The sequence below is a fragment of the Anser cygnoides genome, chromosome 15 (genome assembly GCF_040182565.1).
Source record: "Anser cygnoides isolate HZ-2024a breed goose chromosome 15, Taihu_goose_T2T_genome, whole genome shotgun sequence".
Lineage (NCBI taxonomy): Eukaryota > Metazoa > Chordata > Aves > Anseriformes > Anatidae > Anser > Anser cygnoides.
In genome coordinates this window covers 1,962,649-1,976,289 of record NC_089887.1, presented here as the reverse complement: position 1 = coordinate 1,976,289, position 13,641 = coordinate 1,962,649, and the positions used below count along the sequence as shown (strand labels likewise).

At 53.3% G+C, this 13,641-nt stretch overlaps 1 long non-coding RNA gene across 5 annotated transcripts; it reads left to right on the top strand.

Moving 5' to 3' along the window:
* The first annotated feature begins 211 nt into the window (after positions 1–211).
* On the top strand, positions 212–6,304 carry LOC106032128 (uncharacterized). Of its 5 annotated transcripts, none has more exons than XR_010825135.1 (4): positions 212–2,931; positions 3,987–4,102; positions 4,223–4,342; positions 5,198–6,304. It is a non-coding gene; the product is annotated as an uncharacterized lncRNA (long non-coding RNA). The 5 variants fall into 5 exon arrangements; XR_010825132.1 differs by having other exon boundaries at positions 216–2,931; positions 4,226–4,342; XR_010825134.1 differs by having other exon boundaries at positions 217–2,931; positions 3,987–4,084.
* Positions 6,305–13,641: the final 7,337 nt, after the last annotated feature.

The window sequence follows — 13,641 nt, the reverse complement described above, 5'->3', positions numbered from 1 at the left end:
GTGTCTGACAGATCCAGGGTGAGCTCTGGTCCCAGAAGGGGACGAGAGGAGGGGGTCGGCAGGACCCACATCAGCTCTGCTGCCCCCGTTGTGCCCTTGCCGTGGGTGCAGCCTGGCCGGGAACGGGTGGGAGAAGGGGATGGGGCTGAGCATCACCATCAGTGCTGTTAGAGGAGCCCCGGGCTGTGCCCTTCAAGCCCTTCTGGATGGAGGAGGGAGGTCAGGACATGTCCTCGTCCCCACTGGTAGCCCAGCGGGCTGCCCTGGTGCCCACCGAGCCCGCCCAGGGCTCCCGGCTGGCAGGAGGGATGCTCGGAGGGACAGTGCTGGCTTGCCAAGCCCTGGTGTGCTGGGGAGCGAAGCATCTTTAAAAGATAAAAATGAATTGCTCCCTTTCAACATTTCAGCAGGGAAATGAAATTTTCGCAGTGGGGAAAAATGGACGAAAAAATGTCAGTGGGGATGTCGGTAAGTCGCTCGGCTCCTCCGTCCTCCCCCAGTACAGAGCATGCGGGGATTGCTCCACAACTGCAGTTTTCACCCAAAGAAATTAAAACAAACAAACAAAAAAGGAAAAGAAAGAAAGCACACTTGGCCGTGTTTTTCATGGTTCCCTTCCCCCTCTTTTTTTGATCGTCTCTGTCTTGTCCAAGCCTGGTAGAGGCCGACAAGTGAGGATCTCACCCGTCCTTTCAAAGTAGCGGGGAGGAAGAAAGCAGCCTTTGTGAAGGGGTTTCTGAACTTCTCTGTTCTGGGAAGGTTGGAAATAGCACAAAAACATCCTTTCTCACTATATTGTGTCGCTTCCAGCTCTAAGCTCCACCATGACCCAGATGTTTAGATGCTGATGCTGAAAAGGAAAAATAAGAGCTACGAGAGAAAGCCAAGAGAGCGGGACGCTGTGCGAAATTCGCTTCTAGAAACCTGCTCTGGGTTGGGTAGGATGCTTTCTTTTACAATCAGGGAAAAGAATTAGTGAAGGAGATTGAGACGTTGTGAATCGATCTTAACTCAGTGGGTCCTGCGGTGACTGTTAGGCCAACTGCACATCTCCTTCCATGCAGCTGTGTAGGTTGCTGTGGGACACTGCATATTCAGCCTTGAATGTGTTCGGGGTCTGTTTCTATCAGGAATTTTTGCTGCCTTTTGATCCGGTTCTCCTCTTTTCACCTCTCAGTTTTGAAGTACTGTTTTCCTGACCTTGGTGCGGGTTCGTCATATTGCTTTTAAAGTTACCTTTATTCAGAAGAAGGAGGGGGCTCCTTAGGCAGATGTAGGGAATAGCAGATACTGCATATTTGATTGGACACGGAAAGTTAAGTGTGAAACTCTTCTGTATTGTCCGTTTCCTCTCTCTAGGGCAACGAAACCTGTGTTGGGGCAGCAGTAGGAGCAGGAGGTGGGCACCGTGCTCACCTGCAGGCCAGGCACGTGCCAGGCGGGTGTTCCCGTGTCCCCCACAGGAGCCATCCCTGCTCCACGGCTCAGGGTCTGTCCCCAGGGTACGAGTGATACTTGTTGCTTTGGGGTGATGCCTTGTGGTTCTGTGACTGCTGGGAAAATCCTGCGCTTTGGTCCTGTGCAGGCTGCTGGGGGCAAGGAGGTGGGTGCAGCAGGGAGGGCGACATGGTCAGCACCCAACGTGGGCTGTGTGGGGACGGGGAAGAACCGTGGACGTGAGGGTGACCCCAATTTTCTCCAGTGATGTGCCCTGTTTTATGCTGCACTTTTGCCCGTCCCTAAGCTTGCACTGGTGTGAGCTTGTGCTCACGCTCACTGCAGGTCTCTGCTGTCACAATGCCCCCATGCACCCCCCCTCGCCGTTCCCCAACCTCCTCCCTTGCCGGACAGAAGAGCGGTCAGAGACCCGGCTCCCACCCTCCCTTTCCCCAGTTGTGCTTAATTCAATTTGCTTCTCCCTAAACGGCTTCCCATAGTTTGACCATTAACAAATGGACTTGGCCAGAGGCCCCGGGGACCATTTGCATGATAAACCTTCTGCCGCGGCGCGCGCGCCAGCCCCGGGCACCAGCGAGCCGCGCGGGCTCTGCCAGCAGCCCCGCCATCGGCACGCCGCGGAGAGGTGCCAAATCTCAGCCGGCCCGTGCCAATTCGGAGAGAAAGGGGCGAGGGAGCTGCACACAAAGAGCGGTTTATAGCCCGGCCGGGCACCTGACACTGGGAGGAGGGAGGGTTGGGACGTGCTTAGCCCTGATAATCCCCGGGTTGAGTTTAGTATATATATATATATATTTTTTTTAATCAAAAGCACAGCAACAGCTGGGGCTGAGGCTTTCCAGGAGATGAACTCATGAACAACTGTTCAAAATAACTTTATTCGTACTGCTATTAGATCAGTCCACTGGGGAGCAACCAATTATTTTTGATTACTCGAGGCAGATAAGGCTGGGGTAGAGCCGAGAACCACGCGCTGCAAGGGAGAGGGGCTGGAGGCACCTCCTGGCGCGCGCACGCCGGCTGTGCTGCTCCCTGGCTCAGCACCTGTGTGAGCCCCCAGCGCCTGTGTGAGCCCCCAGCGCCCACGCGAGCCCCCAGCACGGTGGGTTTGAGGGTTTTGCACAAGGCTTTGCAGGCGTGCATGGTGTGGGCACGAAGGAGGCACATGTGTGCCGCAGGCAGGCTGGGGGGGGATGTTTGCAGGCAGGTGTGTGCTGTTTCCACCTAAAAACCAATTAACAGTGAGCTTATTAGCCTGCCTGTGGCTGGTCCATCCATCTTGTTTGCCAGCCCCCAGCATGGAGTCAGCCCAGGGGAGCACAGGGGTTGAGCAGGGCAGGAGCCATCCCAGCAGCTGAGATGAGCCGTGCCCGGTCTCGGTGCAGCAGTGCCGGCAGGAGTCAGCATGGGCAAGGAAACGAGAAGCTTCCAGATGATTTACCACCCTCCGTTTGCACCAAATCCATTCGCATGGTAGGTGAGGAACAGAAAAGGGGGTTGGGGTCCCTTTGTGCTGCTCTGAGGCGCAGAGCTGGGCTGTTTGGGTGCAGAGCTGGGCTGTTCGGGGTGCAGGATCCGTGCAAGCCCTGCTCTGACCCTGGGGTCGTTTCTCTTACCAGGCCGGGCTCCTCCACGAGACCACAGCGGTGCCCATCACCCGGTGGGCACCAGTGTGGGGTGGCTGGGCTGCCAGCACCCCGCTGTCCCTGCCCTAAGCCTTTGGCTTTTGAGATTTTGCTGTACTTGGTCGCTCGCCCTGCCTTCATCCCTCGGGCGCTCGGGGTTAAAGTGCGTTCAGTCAGCTGAGGCCGGTGCCGGCCATTTCTGCTTTCCAGCATGACATCAAGCAAACCTGAGCGTGCGAGCTGCTAGCCAGCAGAATGGTCTCCCAGGGGAAGGAAAGGTGGAAGCTAAAACGCTGAAAACTGGGCTGCAGGGAACAGCCTGCACTGGCCAGGAGACAGGCTGCATGATCTAATAGGTCTTTTCCATTTCTCGCTCCTGTGATTCAAGAAGTTCTGTCACTAGGGATTTTTTTAAAAATAGCCTGGATGAAACACAAGACGGTGGATGGACAGATCGGTCCTGCCTTGGCCTGGGGACAGGTTGCTCTAACAGGACTTTTCCATCGCATTGTTCCATCATTAGTCAAGACAAGAGGAGAAAAAGGAAACTGATAAACACAATAGTAATTCCATCCAGCATTTGCCTTAGTCAGGTTATTATAATCCTGACATCATGTCTTGAAAAGAAGACTGGAAATAAATCTCCAGCAGATAGGATCTGCTCGCGGGGGACGAGAGGTGCGCGGGGCTGCAGGGAGGCAGGAGTTAGGCACCGCCGGGTCCCCCTGCCCAAAAATCCTCCTCTCGGCTCCCAGCCCCGCACTGGGAGCAGGTGGCTTCCAGGAGAGACCTAGCTCCTTCTCCTGCCCGTGCTTTCCTGCTGAAAGCACTTCGCCTTGCAGAAAACAACAACAAAAAAAGCATTTTCTGAAGGTGTTTTCAAGGTGGTTTCTCTCCTGCCAGGTCCCGCTGGTTCCTGGAAGTCCTGGCTGCTTGGTGGAGCTGGCGCAGGTTGCCTTCGTGGTGTAAATCAGGGTTTTTAAGGCCCTCTGCTGCTGCAGGTGGGAGCAAGCCATGGGGTGAGGCTGCCCTGAGCTGTGTCCGAGCCCACAGAGCCCCAGCCCTTACAGACCACAAAGGTCCTGGTGGAAATCGCTGTTTCATGGAGACAAATGAAATATTCTCCCTTTTTCCCCCAGCAGGTCTCCGTGAATGGAAGGTCTCAGTCTGGAACTGATTTGACTCCAGTCACCAGAGCCGCTGCTACCAGGGATTTTGTAAGAGTCTGCAAGGCCTTTAATCTCTTCCCCTACAAATAGGTACGATGTAAAACCCAAATCCTGACCACCTCGTGGTTACGAGTCCTGCGGCGCTTCCTGCAAGAGCCAGGAGCGTGAGCCCCGGGGTCCTGGCCAAATTCCAGCGTGGGAGTTTGCCTTCTGCCCCTGGGTTCCTGCAGCTTCAGCTGTGCCGGGCTGCATCCTCACAGCAGCCCCTGTGCTGTGGTGTTGTGCCCTGAGAACGATGCATTTCATTATTTATTTATTTATTTATTTTGGTATTTGTTCTGTTTTTCTCAATTAGTTTGTTTAGCGAGTTAGGTTTTTTTTAGTCTGTGGAAACATGCTCCACTGCTTTCCTGCAGGCAGCCCTTCGCGGAGCTGCCTTCCTGTGCTCCTAAGGCTGCTTCTTGTCGTTCTGATGCAAAATCCCAAATCAACTCACACCTGCAAAAGAGAAATCCAGAGCAGGACACGCAGCCCTGCCGCACCCTCCAGAGGTCTGGCCACCTCCAGCCCAGGAATTGTCCTGGCTAATTCCGACCTGGCACAGGGCCGAGTGTTTATGAGTTGAAATGTGGAAAAAAAAAGTTATTTTTTTTAATTAATTTTTTCATTCAGTTCTGCCTGTTGCTTGAGGAAGAACACCGCGGCCTGCACCCAGCACCATGGGAAGCCGCAGCATGTGCAGGGAGCCTCGCTCCTGGCGGGCAGCAGTGCCCTCTAGTGCGGCTGCACCTGCTAGGTTTTTGGGCTTTTTTCTTGGATTTTGGGGTTTTGTTGCTGCTGTGGTGGTGGTGGGTTTTTGTTTGTTTTAGTAAGGGTCATCATCACATCTGACTTTTTTTTTTTCTCCCCCCTGACCCACTGAACCTCTGCAAATGCCTCTACCAGCACCATGCCCCAGGGAGCTGTGAGCATCCCTGCACCACGCCATGACCTCGTGAGCACCCAGCTGCACCCGCCGGGAAGGCCACCTGCCTCGTGTCCCTCCTCTAGCTCAGAACCGTGCCTGGGGATGAGAGGGATGCGGCCGTCAGCCCAGCACCACTGCATGCTCACGTCCGCCCCATCTGGGCTGTGTTCTCCTCATAGCCGTACTGCTCGCTGCAGGGTTTTCACGCTAGCCGCAGCCAAACAGCATTATATTCTGCTGAGGAAAAAAGTCTGCGTTTTGGGACCACTGGAACAATCCGGCAGGAGGGCGTTAGGTGCTCCCGGCGCGGCACCCACAGGGCGCAGCGAGCAGCGCCGGGCTCGCGGTCCCTCTGCTCTCCTGCCCGGGGTGACGGGGAGGTCTCCGCGAGGAATTTAGGTGCAGATGTTTAATAGCGCCGGGACACGTGAAGTCTTGTTCGCCTTCACGGCTATCGGTGCTGCTCAGCCACGCACGCGGTTGTTTTCCTTGGCTCTGACAGAGAAATGCGCTCCTCGAGGACTTTTCATTAAGCAAAAATTTATGAGAGGGGATGAAAATTATGTTTTACTGTCTGAGGTCTCAGTCAGTGCTGTTTCTTCAGACGTTTTAGTAATTCGTCTTGGCAAGGACCTAGAAAGTGTCTCCAGTGGAACAGAAAATTTCACTTGGATGCTTGGAGTCGCTCGCATCGGCCGGTCCCGTCCCCAGCGTGGAGCGCTGCCCGGATTAACGACCTGCCCCCCCGGGAGCCGAAACAAAAGCGAAACACCTCACAATTTATGTCCAGTGAAAAATAACGTGTACATGATGTAAAGCGTTATTGGGATTTGATGCTAATTTTAGTGGTCACCTTGGCTGCGTTTGAGGAAGTTGCCGGCGCTGCCAAGAGCAAATTTACCTGATGATGAATGAGGAATCAGAGCATAAAATAAATAAATATCAGCAACACCTCTTTTTTTTTCCTGCTTTTTTGGCAGATCGGTGTCATCCAAGGTCACACATTTGTGCATTAGGAGAACTACTGCCAGAGCTTAGCAGTTTAAAGTCATTTCTAAGTGAAGAGCAGCATCTTTAAGGGCTGAGTCTAAAACAGAAAGTCCGAATTAGAGTCTCCCAAAAATTCTTGCCATTGTCTAGGTTTTCACGGAAGGTGTTAATCTTCTTTCCTCCTTGTGCTCCTTCTTAGGCTTGGAAGCAGCTTGCTGTGAATTTCTGCAGAAATTCTTTGTTTTCCTCCTCGAGTCCAGGGCTGAAAGCACCCACGGCAGCCCCGACCTGGAGAGGAGCAGGGCAGGGTGTCCTGCAAGGGAGGTCAGGCCACGGGGTGCTCTGGGGCGACCCTTGTTCTCCTCTCCATGGAAAGACCTCTTGAAACGCTGGTTTTCTGTGCTCTCAATGGAGAAAAGGAGGATTTTCTGTTTGTTTTTCGACAAAATGCAACAAGTCGCAACAAGCAGGAAAAATCTTTTGTTTCCATCAGCGCTTTTCTCAGACAGAGCCCGTGTCCCAGCCAACTCCAAGAACAAACTCAGGGCTGGAGCCAGGTCCGCCGAAGCGAGGCAGCAGCTCCCGCCGAGCAGCGCGTCCCAGGGCTGCCTGAAGCACCCCGAGGTGCTTCGGCTCCTCGCTGAGGTGCCCTGCCACTGTCGGAGGACAGACCCAGGGCCTGGGGGAAATACAGCCATCCCAGCGTTTTTATGATTTCTTTTATTACTTTGTCTTCCCAAAGCAAACCAGGAGGGAGGTCAGGAAGAATAAGCGTTTTCAGGCTCCCGGCGCTGCGACGACAGAAAGCAGACCTCTGAACGCTCGTTCCTCTGCGAGCTTCCAAAAACCAGTGCAAACCCTGCGCACGTCACAGCGGCAAAAGGGCTTGCGAGCAAAACCAACGCGAGCCCTCCTGAATAACCCCCGCTCCTGGGGATCAGAGGGCGGCAAGTGTCACTGCCCTGGCTCCCAAGCTGTTGCTAATTACTGAAAGCATCCCTAAAAAAGCAGGAAGCTCCCCCGTTAGAAACCACAAGCCTTATTTGCATGTAGTACCAAGCATTCTGTGGTTTTGGAGACGGCCTTTCAAGATTTTTTTTTATTTAGTTTTTGTGGTTTTTTATTTTATTTGTTATTTTTTTTCCTCTCGAAGAGGATGCGGGAAGGAGATGCGTAGGGTTGCCGAAATAACGCAGCCTACGCAGGGAGGCAGAGGGGAAGTTTGCGCTGCGTTAAGCAGGTTCCTCGGTGGAGACAAGGCACGGCTGAATTTATAGCAACCCTCAGAAGAAAATGATAAATGGAAGCTGTAATTTTTATTGGGGAGGGGGACAGATCGTGGGTGAGGGAACAAAATAATAAAAAAAGCATAAATTAGAAGCGCGGCTTGACGGCTGGGAGTCGAAAGTGTTTGGCTCGTATATAAAGTGCGTTTCTTGTGGAACATGATCCAGCACAGCGCATGGAAATTACCTGCAAAAAGACTTTCTATTAAGTCATATTACTGTGAACTCTCTCTACAAGGGCTCCGAGGACGGGTGCCCCGAGAGGCACTGCTGCTCCTTTGCTTCCTACTGCTCCTGACCCGCGTCCTACAACAACCACCTGCCCTCGGCTGGCCCGTGTGGTGCTGCTCCGGTTTGGCACGTACATATATTTAATATAGACAGGATGCAATTCATAGTGCACGGCCAGTGCACCTTTTAAGCCCAGTACAAGCCCAGAGGGATGCCCTGTAGTTCTCCTCTCTCTCCTTAGGAGAGGTTTGGATGGTTTGGGGGCAGCTGCTTGTTCTTGCACTCATCCAGCACAGCTGGGTGCTGGTCCCTGTCCTATTCCAAGTGCCCTGGGCTGTGGGGCAATGCGCTGCCTCTCGGAGACACTGGTTTTTAACCAGGAAAAGATGCAATGTGCCATGAAGCAGCACTGCAGACGGCTCCAGGACCCTCCACCACCAGGAGAGCGCAGGAACATCAGTGCCAGGACGTGGGAATGTCACTGTTGGGCCACAGAAACGTCACTGCCAGGACATGGGAACGTCACTGCTGGGACACAGGAACGTCATTGCCAGGATGCACAGCTCAGAGGTTGCCCTTGCCCATCCCAATGCCAGCAGGAGTTTGGCTGCTCACGGACCCCTCAGATCTGGGTGCCGCTGGGATGTGCACGACCTGCAGCAAAGTCATCTGCGAAGTCTTGCCTCGGAGAGAAGCGTTAAACCAGGACAGCTCCTCCGCGCAGGGAGGGTGGCAGGGGGCAGCCTGGAGGAAGGCAGGAACCGGAGGCTTTGGTGGACCCACAGGAGAAACGGCAATGCCACAGAAAGAGGCTGAACACGAGTGGGAAGGGGCCGAGCAGCTTTCCATGACACATTTCCACCCACCACACATTCTCAAGGAGCGGCGGCCTCACAGCTCCCCAGACTTCCCAAGTCTCGTCCTGACAGCCAAGTTTGTCTCTAAACCTGACCGGTTGCTTTGGGTTTGAGTCCATCTACCGATCCCTTTTTGATGCCAGAAGTGCTTCCCTGAGCCAAATTTCCCTGGTAATTGTCCTTTGGATTAGTTTGGAAAATTGCATAAGCCCTGGGTTAGAGCGGGCTGCGTCTCTCATCCGAGTGCCTAAGGCTTCATGGGGCAAAGACTAAAGAGCTGTGAAATGCAGAGATATAACAGATGTTGACATGTAGTGAAAATACTAGACGCAGGAGCCTAAGATAATAAATCTGAAAAATTAACACGTAGGAGAACGAAAAAAGGAGCAATATGTTTTGGTAATCATTCTGAACTGCTGAACCCTTCTCCTGCAGTTCAAAAATCTCTGGTATTAAGCAGATGTCATTCAACCAATGATTAACACATTACCGAATTTCTCCAGTCGTTTAATAAAAGTTTTACATAACATGCAGGTAATTGCTTCCAAATGTCAAGGTAACAATGTGGGCTTCTATGGATGGCATTGTTTCCAGCGTCAGGTGAAAACCCCGCTTGGTGCCGTGCTATCAGGCGAGGTCCCACTGCGAAGACCCCGCGCCTGGCCAGCTGCTTTTCCCGTCACTCCTCCTAAAGCAGAAACAAAGAAACAGTCGGGGAAGATTAAAAGCCTTCGATCTGGTAATGTTTTCTTCCCTTTGAATGTCTGTGCAGGCAGCAAGCAGGCCTCGTGCTCCAAAAAGAGGGCACGGGCATATGTCTTCTCCGTGATTTTATTTTATTTTTTCTTTTTCTTGCTAGATCTCATTGCTGCTGGATGCAAGTAGGTAGTGGAAAAGAGCAGGGTGCACGGGATGTCCTGGCAGCAGAGATGGGTGATGCTTCCAGGCAGCCCACAGGCTCGCAGCCACCCAGCCCATTTCTGCAGGAGCTCTCTCCCCATCCCTGAGCCCACCTCGAGCTCAAAACCTGCATTTACCCACCGTGGGAGCAGGAAAATGTTCATCCCAACCAGGTTATTTGCCCGAGAGCTGTCCCCGTGTACAGCTGGGGGTCTCAGCACCACTGCAGGGTCTCGCTTGTTATTTCAGCATCACTCACAGCGAGGTGTGAGAGTGATGGATGCCCAGGGATGGGGGAGCCTGACAGGCTGCAAACTGTGTGCAGACTCTGCGAATTGCTGGCCGGTGGCTTTCCAGGCTGCAAATTAGCTTCCCAAATTATAACTGGAGAACAGGATACTGCTAAAACAACCCATCTGTCGCGAGATGCATCCTGTGTTTGTCAGAGGCCGGTGTAGCTCTGTTGAGAACAGCTAGGGGTGGCTGTCCAAAGTGCATGTCGATGCCACAGCTTTGACGTGACGCTTGCTTTTAGGAAACCTTTAAGTGATTTGTCCTGCCACGGCAGGTGGCACACAGTCCTCCTGCTAACCAGCGTCTGCACTACGGGTCTCACTGCTGCTGAGATAGGCAGGGCTGAGAAAGCAGGATTGTCTCTGGTCTTGTGAGCAGAGGAGTCCTGTCCCGGGTGCAGACGCTGTCGGTGCAGTGCTCTGTGCCAGACCTGCAGGAATAGGGCCAAGTGTCTCCATCTCTGCGTACTTCAGCTGCCCAGCTGCTCCTCCAGGTGTCCTGCAGCCCCCTGAGCACCTCACAAGGCAACAGATACCCCTGTGCAGGGGGTATCCCACCCTGAATCCCACCCTGGCTTCCCTGGCAGGTGGGTTTCACCCCCTGGTGACCATTGCCTTGGGTCTCTGAAAATATATATATATATATTTGAAGATAGGAATGTTTCATCATTGAAGTAATCTGTTTGTTTTTTTTTTTTTTTATCATTTCCACATCAACTTTTACTGTGAGTGAAAAGCCAGCTCTTTTTGGCGCTTGTTCGGTGTCTTTATGAATGTGTAAAGATGTGCTTCTCGGTTCCTCCTGGCCTTACAGGAGCAATTCAGCATCCCGGTGCTCCAGCAGTGGCAGCTATTTGCTCTCAGCTCCCTGCACCATATAGCTCACCAGAAGGCAACCCCCCCTTGCCCACCCCACCCCATGGCCTTCAGCTGATCTAACTCATCCCAGCCCACAGCCCCCGACCTCCGGGGAGCGAGGACAGGCCAGGTGGTCCCAGCGATGGGAGCAGGATGGGGCGAAGGGGGCGAAGGCAGGGTAGAGCTGAGGGAAAGGGCTGGTTTGCTGCCCTGACCCTCTGGGGGTGCTGGTATTGCTGACAGGGGCACAGGATGGGCACAGTGCAGCCCCTACCTGGCTGCAGAGCGGCCCTGGCCTTTCTGCTGGCCACCGCCGAGCAGCTTGGGGAGCGGGGTGGGAAGGCCTGGCAGGAGGTCTTTACATCGCTCGATGTCTCTGTACTGAAAAGCAATACCTGCTGAGATTAAACCGCTCGGCCTCCTTCCCCCGGTCTCCAAGGCAAACATAGACCGTTCTATTCATACCCACAAGAAATACATATTTCAGCATTTGGTTCTTTTTTTTGTGCGCGCGCTTTGTTTTATCTAGCGCCACGGAGCTTGGATGTCTTTTTCAACTCATATTGTGCTTTGGATGCGGCCTCTCTTATTCAGCCCTCTTGCTGCCTTCATGAAGAATAACAGCAGCAGTTGTTTTTTCCCCTGCAGCATGGGCTGCTGTAAACCGATGGGAACCTTCTTGCTGAAGGAGGACAGAGCAGGCAGGACACTGCCATGGCCATTTCCACAGCTGTCCTGTAGCCCGGGCAGTTTGGCTTTCCCAAATCTGCACAAAAGCAACAAATTATCCTGTAAAACTTATTTTCTTGATTTCTGTTTTTCTAAGGAGACAGGCCCAGCTTGTAAACTTGGGACTGACATTTGCTCCTTCTCAAATGGGCAGCCAGGTCCACGATAGAAGCCGTGGCACTGACATCTCACAGGGGTCTTCAGATTCTGCCCCTCTCCCTCCCTAAATACGCACCTGAAGCCTCCTTTTCCTGGCTGTGGGAAGTCCGTCTGGGGGGCTTCACTAAGCCCCCATCTCGTGCAACCCCTCAGCAGCTGTCAGAAAGCCGAAAACCATGCAAGGACATTTCTACTGATCTTCCAGCTGAGGAGGGACAAGAGCTGTGGGCCCGAGTGCCAGCACGGAGTCGCACCGTCGCACCATCGCAGCCCTGCTGCTGTGGTGGCTTCCAGTGACCGTGAGTGATGCTGGGAGCAAGAACATCTTGTGGCAACATGTTGCCTTTGAACCTTGGGCTGGGAATTACGGGTTTTAAGGCATTTGAATTCTGTGTCTGAAATCTGTGACTCGTCTCATGCCCTGACCTGAGAGAAGGGACGCTTTGGGGTGGCCCCGTGAGCAAACCAGGGCAGCTGCGTGGGACCTGCGTCACTGCCTGGGGATAGCACCTGGGATCCATGCCCGAAAATGCCCATCCCAGCTCCAGCTCCCACCAGCTGTCAGTAGGGTCAGTTGACGTCGATGCACCCAATGTCTGAGACAGCTGAAGGTCCGGTTCTTCATGGCCAGGTGAGCACCCAAACCTCTTCTTTTTTTGAGATGCACCCGCTTCTATTTGTCTGGGGCTGCGTGCCTGCACAAAAGCGTGTCCAAGGCTCCTCTGATTCTTGCCGCCTGCTTGCACGGGGCCAGCTGAGGGGTGGCCGGTGCCATCCCCACCAACAGGCTGCCGGTCCTGCCCGCCGGGCAGCCAGGGGGGAGGCAGATGGGGCAGCGGTGCTCCGGCCCCACGCGTCTCAGCTGTGCAGAGCACCGAAGACAAATGAACTGCAGGAAGCATTTCCTCTGCCGAAGGCTCGCGCTCGGGAGGTTTCTGTTCACAGCGTAGGTCAAGAGTTGAAAAACGAAGAAGAAAGGAAAACAGATAGGAAGATCCATCTTCCCCTGTAAAATCCCCAGAGCAGGGGGCACTGGGAAGTCATTTTTCACTGAGCTGAGAGCTGTTTCTGGCCCTTCAGCAGACGTTATTCTCTGCTCAGACCTCATGTTTTGGGACATCCTCATGGGTGTGGGAAGAGCTGGCTCTGGGGTGAACACGGTGCCGGGAGCAGCTCAGGTCAGGCAAGACAGGTCAGGTCTGGCCCCAAAACGGGCCTTATAAAATGTTCCTTGTAGTGCCTTGGGATGAGGGAGGAATTTTCCCTGCAGGAGGATTGTCCTGGGCTCGCCAGGTGCAAGACGCTTTGCACCTTTCTCTTTGCACCACGCTTCCTTGGGATTTGGGGCACCTTGGGGCCCCACACACGCTGGCAGTGGCTCAGTTCCTTGGTGTGCAAACATTTTAAACTAGCCAGGACTGAGATGCAAGGAGGAATGAGGGGCTTGGATTTGCCGGCATTAATGCACAGGTTAAGAGGGACAGCTTTTAACAGGGAAAATCCTCTGCAACAAGAGGAAGGAGAATTTCAGTATGGTTGAAGCAAATCTAAGTAAAATTCCTTTCTGGAAGGAATTCAAGAAAATTATTTTCCTTCTGTGTTTCTGTCTCTCTTCTTCTGGCTTATAAAAACACCTTGGCTTGGATATTACATCAACTCTGCCTTTTATTAAAAACCCCTGCTCCGGTTGTGCAGATATCATGCTGCTACATGAAAGTAAAATTTTATGACCAGAAGCTGAAATTAGGAAGGAAACTTTTTGTTGTTGTTGTCGTGGGCTGGATGCTGTGGGTAGTCGTGGGGGCCTGTTTATTTTTGTTGTTTCTGAAAGGCAGCCAGCCCTGGGGCTCGGCACTCCGGGCTTTTTGGGGGTGTTTGCTCCAAGCAGGTGCTGGCAAGAGGCAGCTGTGCCCTGGGCCGTGCGAGGGGCTGGGTGCTGGCCTCCATTGTGGCTGCTGTCACCTTCAGGTGAGCAGGGTTTTGGGTTTTTTTTTTTGCCATTTCTCACCTTAAAGGTGGTACTTCTGGTCGCCCATGAATTCCTCCCTCCCCTGCTAAAAAAGTAGTATGTATATAAGGGTAAAAAGTAATGTTTTAAAGGTCATCCTGTCCTTCCCTC